At 42.1% G+C, this 8,227-nt stretch overlaps 1 pseudogene; it reads left to right on the top strand.

The window, feature by feature from the left end:
- Window positions 1–6,607: 6,607 nt before the first annotated feature.
- On the top strand, window positions 6,608–7,910 carry LOC120940490 (annotated as a pseudogene).
- The last annotated feature ends 317 nt before the right edge of the window (window positions 7,911–8,227 follow it).

Here is an 8,227-nt window from a genome sequence, read left to right as displayed (position 1 = left end):
GCCCCCAACAGTGACAGGGCCCTGGGCAGCTGCCCCATTTGCCCTGTGGTAAAGACGGCCCTGGGTAGAGTGGTCTGGCTGAATGTTTCAGGGGTGTTTTCTCCAGCCTTCCAGGATTGCATGCTAGGCAGGTGTGGCAGGACTTGCAGTACTGGTTGGTGTTGGAAAAGTTTTCTATGTGCATTGTGTGACTATTTATAAAAATGTAAAATGGAGTCCAGTTTCTGTAATGGCTTCTAAGGACACGTTGCTTTAGCTCTTCTAGTTCTATTGTTTGTTTTACTTCCTTAAATCAAACGTTGTAAAGAGACACTGTGATTGGCAATAAAGCTGTTTGCGTCATGAGCCACCGGTGGTCTTTAAGCCAATAGTACACTTTCTGTTGACCATATAAGAAGGTCATACACCTCGTGTCTGTATGGGACTTTTGCTTTTTCACTTAGCATGTAGACTTCCATCCAGTTATACCGGTGTAACTGAAATAAAGTTATCTTGCTTCTGGAACACTTGAAGTTTGACTGATCACAGGGGAAGAATTATCCTATCATTTTGGTCCTTCGAGCCGGAACCAATGCGTGAAGCCCGGGTCCAATGGTTCTGATCGATCAGAAATCGGTGAGTATCGGATCTCAAAACTCACTGAGAAAATAAGTCCCCCCACTTAACATTAGTGGTCAAATAGGGGCCGATTGCTACCAGGACCCGGATTCAACCATCTGGTTCCGAACCTGCCGTGATCCAGTCCTTCTATTGTGTTTTGGAGGTAAGATACTTTAAATTACATTTTTTTTTTCTCTCTCTCTCTAAGTCTATTCTTTTTTTTCTCTTTTTCTCTGCTTGATTCTAGTTATGAGTTATAGAACAGACATTGGGACTGATTGTATGACATCTTAATAGTCCACTGATGAGTTGTGATAACAGACATTGAGACTGATTGTATAATATCTTAATAGTCCGATGTCACAGGCATTTGGGGCGTTGCCTAAGGTAAAATAGACGTCACCTGCTGTCCGGGACAGATAAAAAAAAAGATTTGAATGGTATACCGAATGTCGAAGGTTGCGGACCTGACAATTTAAGCGCTAAAAGTAGCTGAGTTATCTAAATAGATTGCGAGGCCTACTGTTTTCTTGGTGATTACCTTTTCTCTCTTTATCTCTTTCAAATGGTTAACCTTGCTAACTTTACCATTCTTTTTAACTACAGTACTGCTGCATACACAGGTTTTAACAATTTTTTGTTTTCCCCCATTTTCTGTTGAGGCTGTTATATGTTTTACGTGTTTGCAATCTTGTGGTTGAACATTGACCTCACCCCCCCCCCCTTTGGACATTTGTATTGTTAAGGACTTGTCCGCCTAGACTTGAGACCAGGTCATTTTTTTTCTCTTTCCTCTCTTCCTTTTTGTTTGTTTTGTTTGTTTGATTTGTGTCTGTGTTTGTTTTAAACAAACTGTGCTTCTAAAAAAAAAAAAAAAAGGAGAGAGGGTGATTGGTATAGGAAATATATGTGTGCATAGGTTTCCTGTTTGGGGAATTTAGACTTTGTTTTATATAGATTTTGGTGGGATTTGTATTCTAAACTCAACACTGAAGTAAAAGAACAGAGCACAGGGAATAATTTCTGTAAAGGGATGTATTGTGTGTGTTGCTGTTGTGTACCCAATGCACCATTAGAAGGTGATAAGAAATGTATGCAAACAAAGACCCTAAAATTGTGATATACTGTGCTAAAAGGAAAAGAAAATGTGTTTTTTAGAATAATTTAACTGTAAAAGGTTGCCAGAATTTGGTGACAAAAGCTTAAATTGTTAAGATCGGAGAAGGTGTAAGTTAGAAATGGCGGCATGCTGGCTTGTGGACAAAGAGGATAATTTAATTTGTAGCACCCAGAGACCACCTCCTTATAATGGTCCTCCCCCTCAGATACAAGCCACTGCCCAGAGTACCACCCTCCCTGTGACATCCACCCCTGTCAGAGGAACCGCCTCTGAACAAGACCCTGACCCTACTTGCTTAATCTCTCCAGATAGCAGCATGATCTCGGAGCTGAACAGATCAATCCTTGAAACTTTAACTGACGCCATAACCTATACACTAGATGCCCCTGCAGGTGCCAAGAGATCAAGTAAACCTCCTATTAGGTATGGTGTAGATGATGGTGAAGTATACCCTTTAATAGAAGTCCAAAACCCCAGGGGAGGACAGGCTGACGGGTTGGGAGGACAGCATCCCCTGACAATGACTGTTTTCAGGCCATGGACTGATTAGGTCCAGCGGAATTTATTGAAAACATAGAGGGATTACGGAACAGTTACAAGTTGAACGGGGTGGAGGTAGAGAGAGCCCTGAGGAGAGTGCTGGGATCAGATTGGGCTTCCGTAAAGGGGGATTGGGACCCTTGCGGCCTAGCAGACGGACAGGGGCAAAGAGATCCATTACCTCCAGATAGCCCAGACTTGGGAAACAGGTTGACTGCATTACTGAATAGATGTCAGCTTAGATGGATTCAAAGGACTGATTGGCAGAAAATAAATATGACAGTACAAGAAGACAAGGAGAGTGTCAGTGACTACCTAAATAAACTACGAGAGGTTTTTAAAGTGTTCTCTGGGATCCCCGAAGCTGAGGATGTGAATAGTGCATATCAGCAACAGCTAAAAATAGCTTTTGTAAATGGATTAAAACAGGATCATAAGGATTACATTGTTAAAAAAATATGGTTATTTACCGAACTGCATCAGTTCTAGATGTTTTACAATATGCTAAACATTCAGAGAAGTATCTGAAAACAATGGGAAACAAATTTGAAAGTAAAGGTTTTTGTGCAAAGTGTTGAAGGAGATGAGGATGTAGAGGAGTACACTGCTGAGGCGGAAACAGAGGAGTCCCATAGAAGGAAGCAGAGGAGGGTATTGCCTCCTAATAGATACAATTTTACAAACAGGGGTGGTTATTCTGTGTCCTGACAGCCCCTGTAACACCCCTCTTTTCCCTGTTAAGAAGGCTCCGCCTTCCACAGGCTGGAGAATGGTACAGGATTTACAAGCTGTTAACCAGGCAGTTATACCAAGAGCTCCTGTGGTACCAGATCCACACACACTATTGAATGATTTGGATCCAGGGAATTAATTCTTCTCTGTGATTGATATCAGTAATGTTTTTTTTTTAGCTTTCCAGTGCAACCCGACCATCAATTTTGGTTTGCCTTCACTTACCGGGGGAAAAGGGATACCTTCACGAGGTTCACAGGCAATGTCCACAAACTTGGCTCAATTTGTGCCCCTAGGGGGAAGCCAGCTCCTCCTCTATGAAGACACCTTCTAGTGGCGTCTCCCTCAGAGGAGGTTTGTAGGATTGATACAATGGCTCTGTTGTATTTTCTCCATGATCAAGGGCATAAGGTAAATAACACAAACTCTAGTTGTGGCAACAGCAGGTCAAATACTTAGGGTATAATATCTCAAAAGAAGGTCGGCACCTGGATGAAGCGAGAATTCGAATCCTCCTACAGGTGTCGAGACCAAAAAAACAAAATGATGTATTTTTTGGGCATGAGGAATTTTTGTAGGGTTTGGATCCCCGGGTATTCAATATTGACCGCCCTGTTGGTCCATGCCTTACATGGTAACCCCATGGCCCCACAGGATGCTATTAAATGGAGTGAGGAAACAGAGATAGCTTTTACTGACCTAAAACAAGTCCTTTCTAGTTCATCAGTGCTACCCTTAACGGAATATGACAAACCTTTTTCAAACAAACAGTAGATTTAAGGGAAGGTCACATGACATCAGTACTTACACAGTCACATGGTGAGCGCCAGAGGCCAACTGCTTACTATTCTACAAAACTAGACAGTGTAACTAGAGCACTTCCACCCTGTGTACAGGCAGTGGTAGCTGCAGCTGAAGCAGGTAAGGCCTCAGCATCTATAGTGCTATATCACCTGCTGACACTCATAGTACCTCATGCAGTATCTGTTATTCTTTTACAACAAAAGATATCACATTTGAGCCCAGCACGACACCTTTCCTGTATGACAATACTCTTGACACAACCTCACTTAACATTACAGAGGTGTACTACATTAAACCCATCCACACTACTACCACCACTCCCTACTGATGGCCATAAACATAACTGTACTGCTGCCATCGCTGAAAAGGTACTGCCTCGAAGTGATTTGAAAGATGTACCTTTATCTAATCCTGACATGACGCTTTTTGTTGATGGCTCCAGTAGGACAAATCCAGATGGCACAAATGCAACTGGATACGCAGTAGTGACACAGGATGAAATCTTGGAAGCTAGGCCTTTACCAAAACATTATTCAGCACAAGTAGCAGAACTTGTAGCACTGACAAGAGCATGCATAATTACAAAAGGAAAATCTGTAACCATATACACAGATAGTCAATATGCATTTTCAACTGTACATGTTTTTGCACAACAATGGAAAAACAGGGGGATGGTGACCTCTAGTGGTAAGCCAATTTCACACACGGACTTCATTCTAGAACTTCTAGATGCAATACAGTTACCAAAAGAGCTTGCGATATGCAAATGTCAAGCACACACAAAACATACAGACCCCATCTCGGAGGGAAATAAAAGAGCAGATGAAGTGGCTAAAATAGCGGCACAAGAAACACATCAAATAATGATAGAACTGGAAATCATAGAGATAGATCATACAGTCCTTACTGATATGCAGCAGAATGCTCCCCCAGGGGAGAAATAATATTGGAAAACAAAAGGTTGCACATTGATAGAGAACATTTACACATCACCTGAAGGAAAACCGCTATTGCCAAAATCTCTATTTAGGTATGCAGCAGTGTTGACACATGGAGTAACTCATGTGTCAAACAGGGGGATGACTGAGATGTTAAGTAAGGTATGTACAGCCTATGGCTTCACAAACTACTCAAAAACTTTTTGTTCTCAATGCATTATATGTGCAAAACACAATGCTCAGGGAGGTATAAGACCACGAAAAGGAAAGTTCCCCACACCGCAATATCCATTCCAACACATTTGTATGGATTTTATTGAATTGGACAAATGTGAAAGGAAAAAATATTGCCTGGTAATAATAGATGCTTTGACCAAATGGGTGGAGGTATTCCCGACAGGAAGTGCGGACGCACAGACTGTAGCCAAAGCATTACTAAGAGATATAATTCCGAGGTTTGGAATCCCTGAAAAGATCTACAGCGATAATGGATCCCATTTTGTAAATAAAACTATACAACATTTGACAGAAGTGATGGGTATCCAAGTAAAAAACCATTGCGCCTACCACCCCCAATCGGCTGGATTGGTGGAGAGACACAATGGAATCCTGAAAAATAAACTGAGAAAAGCTATGGAAGAAACAGGTAAAAAAAATTGGATGTACTGCCTACCATTAGCTGTGACTAGCATGCATATTTCACCCACACAGGAAGGTTTGAGTCCATTTGAAATGATACATTGGAGGCCATATAGAATACCCTTACTACTAAATGAAACACCAGTTGAAGAATCTGACCGTACCTTAGCAGAATATATGTCTAACTTGTTGAAACAGAAACTAATTAATGAGGTCTGTTCTATTCTAGAAGGTCCAATCCAAGGAGAAGAGAAAATCCATATTGGAGACTGGGTCCTAATAAAAGTAATAAAAAGGAAACATTGGCACTTGCCTAAGTGGGAGGGGCCATATCAGGTTCTTCTTACCACTCCCACTGCAATAAGGATTGCAGAGAGGTCTACCTGGACTCACCAGTCCCATTGCAAAAAGGTTTTACAGGCAGAGCAGGGTCAGTTGGCGGCAGAGCTCTGGTAAAGTCCGGCTACAAAGGGAGGTTCTGCACAAGGTGGGGCTTATCTCAAACCGGTGAAGAACTCCATTACCTTACCCCCAGGGCTCTGTAGCTGGTTAGGATGGAAGGGACAGTAATTATCTTGGGTCTACTGGTGACTCTAGGTGAGACGTCTATACGTGGAGGCAGAAACTGGAAAGAGAAGGAACCTCTAGAATGGACAAGTACGGGGAAGGCCTTGAACTTAACCTTCATAGAAGAAGTAACTAGTACCATTTTAGTTGATTTTTGCCAAATGGTGGACTGTGGGGACTTAACTGAAGCAAGAAGGCTCCAATGGGCAGATAAATATGTTTGTTATATTCCAAGTGGAACTGACTGTTTAGTATGGAACCAGATCCTGTGGACCACAGCACACCAAGATTGGGGGTACAACATTCTAGGCATAAAATGGTTTAAAAGAAAGACTCACCATAACAAAGGCGGCCAATTCTCCCTGTACCCATGGCAGAGATTGCAATCAATCAACGGTTATATTCTATGGGAGCATGGGTGATCAGATCCTTTAGGTACATTTTTCCTCGAGGTATTACCACCCAATAAGACCAAACCGGAAAAGGTAGACACAGAAGAGAAAGAAGAAGGCCATACTAAGATAGAAGTTCTGAGTAACACTGTAAGATTTACTAACCTAACAGTAGAAGATGCCATAGCTTTGGAGACGGGTTACCAAGAAAAAAAATGAGTGGTTAGAATGGTTGAGGTACACGGTTAAAGCTCTAAAAAAAAAAGGACAACTGTTTAGTTTGTGCCGGAGCTAGACCACATTTAGCAACAGTTCCTTTTCCTCTAGATTACAATACAGATCCAGAAGGTTTAAAATGTATGCTGCGGTTATATAATAAGAGTTATAAACCAGAAACAAATTCTACCTGTCACACATTGAGTTTGTTGTTTCCCCCAGTGCAGAAACCTCAGATACCTCCAGTGGTTGCTACGTATCCGGGCAATTTTACTTGTTTTACACTCCCAGGGAACAGTAGCGCGGTGGATCTTGGGTCACTACCTGATGACTGCTGTGCGGAGAGGATTAACAAGGAACATGGTGACTGGGTGGAACATGACATTCAGAGAGCTGATGTCTGGTGGATGTGTGGGGATAAGAAACTGCGAGCTAGGATCCCAGCCAATGCCCAAGGGGATTGTGCTATGGTCCAGCTGGTTATGCCCCTGAGAATCCTGTCAGAACACCCATGGACTAAGAGTCACCAACGGTATCGAAGGGACACCTCTCTCAAAGGGTCATTTGACTCCCATATCTACATAGATGAGATTGGAGTACCTCGAGGGGTGCCGAATGAGTTTAAGGCCAGGAGTCAGGTAACGGCTGGGTTTGAGTCTCTTTTTCTGGTGGGTGACTATAGATAAAAATGTTGACTGGATTAACTATATATACTACAACCAACAATGATTTGTAAACTATACCAGGGACGCTGTAAAAGGTCTAGCAGAACAGCTGGGCCCCACCTCTCTAATGGCATGGCAGAACCGAATGGCTTTAGATATGATCTTAGCTGAAAGAGGAGGGGTATGCAAAATGTTTGGTAGCATGTGTTGTACCTTTATCCCTAATAATACAGCTCCTGGAGGGACTGTGACCAAAGCCCTGGAAGGACTAACTGCTCTATCGAATGAATTAGCAGAGAATTCAGGTATTAATGATCCATTCACAAACTGGCTTGAAGGATGGTTTGGTTAATGGACTGGACTTATCGCATCATGTTTGATCTCAATTGCTGTGGCTTTGGCAGTTCTGGTCACTTGCGGATGTTGCTGCATTCCCTGTGTTCGAGGACTTTCACAAAAAGTGATCGAAACTGCAATCTCAAGAACAATGTATCAAGCACTTCCTACCTCCGAGGAGACATGTGTGGACGTTGAAGTTCAACTTAATGACATATAGCCCGAAAGTGCATAAAACACAGGGACTATCATCGAAATGTGTTGAGATAAAATAGCCACACAAGAGGAGGGAATGTTGGAAAAGTTTTCTATGTGCATTGTGTGACTATTTATAAAAATGTAAAATGGAGTCCAGTTTCTGTAATGGCTTCTAAGGACACGTTGCTTTAGCTCTTCTAGTTCTATTGTTTGTTTTACTTCCTTAAATCAAACGTTGTAAAGAGACACTGTGATTGGCAATAAAGCTGTTTGCGTCATGAGCCACCGGTGGTCTTTAAGCCAATAGTACACTTTCTGTTGACCATATAAGAAGGTCATACACCTCGTGTCTGTATGGGACTTTTGCTTTTTCACTTAGCATGTAGACTTCCATCCAGTTATACCGGTGTAACTGAAATAAAGTTATCTTGCTTCTGGAACACTTGAAGTTTGACTGATCACAGGGGAAGAATTATCCTA

Source organism: Rana temporaria, chromosome 5, assembly GCF_905171775.1.
Source record: "Rana temporaria chromosome 5, aRanTem1.1, whole genome shotgun sequence".
Classification (NCBI taxonomy): domain Eukaryota; kingdom Metazoa; phylum Chordata; class Amphibia; order Anura; family Ranidae; genus Rana; species Rana temporaria.
Note: the sequence above shows the minus strand (reverse complement) of the source record. Positions and strands in the feature narration are given on the sequence as shown.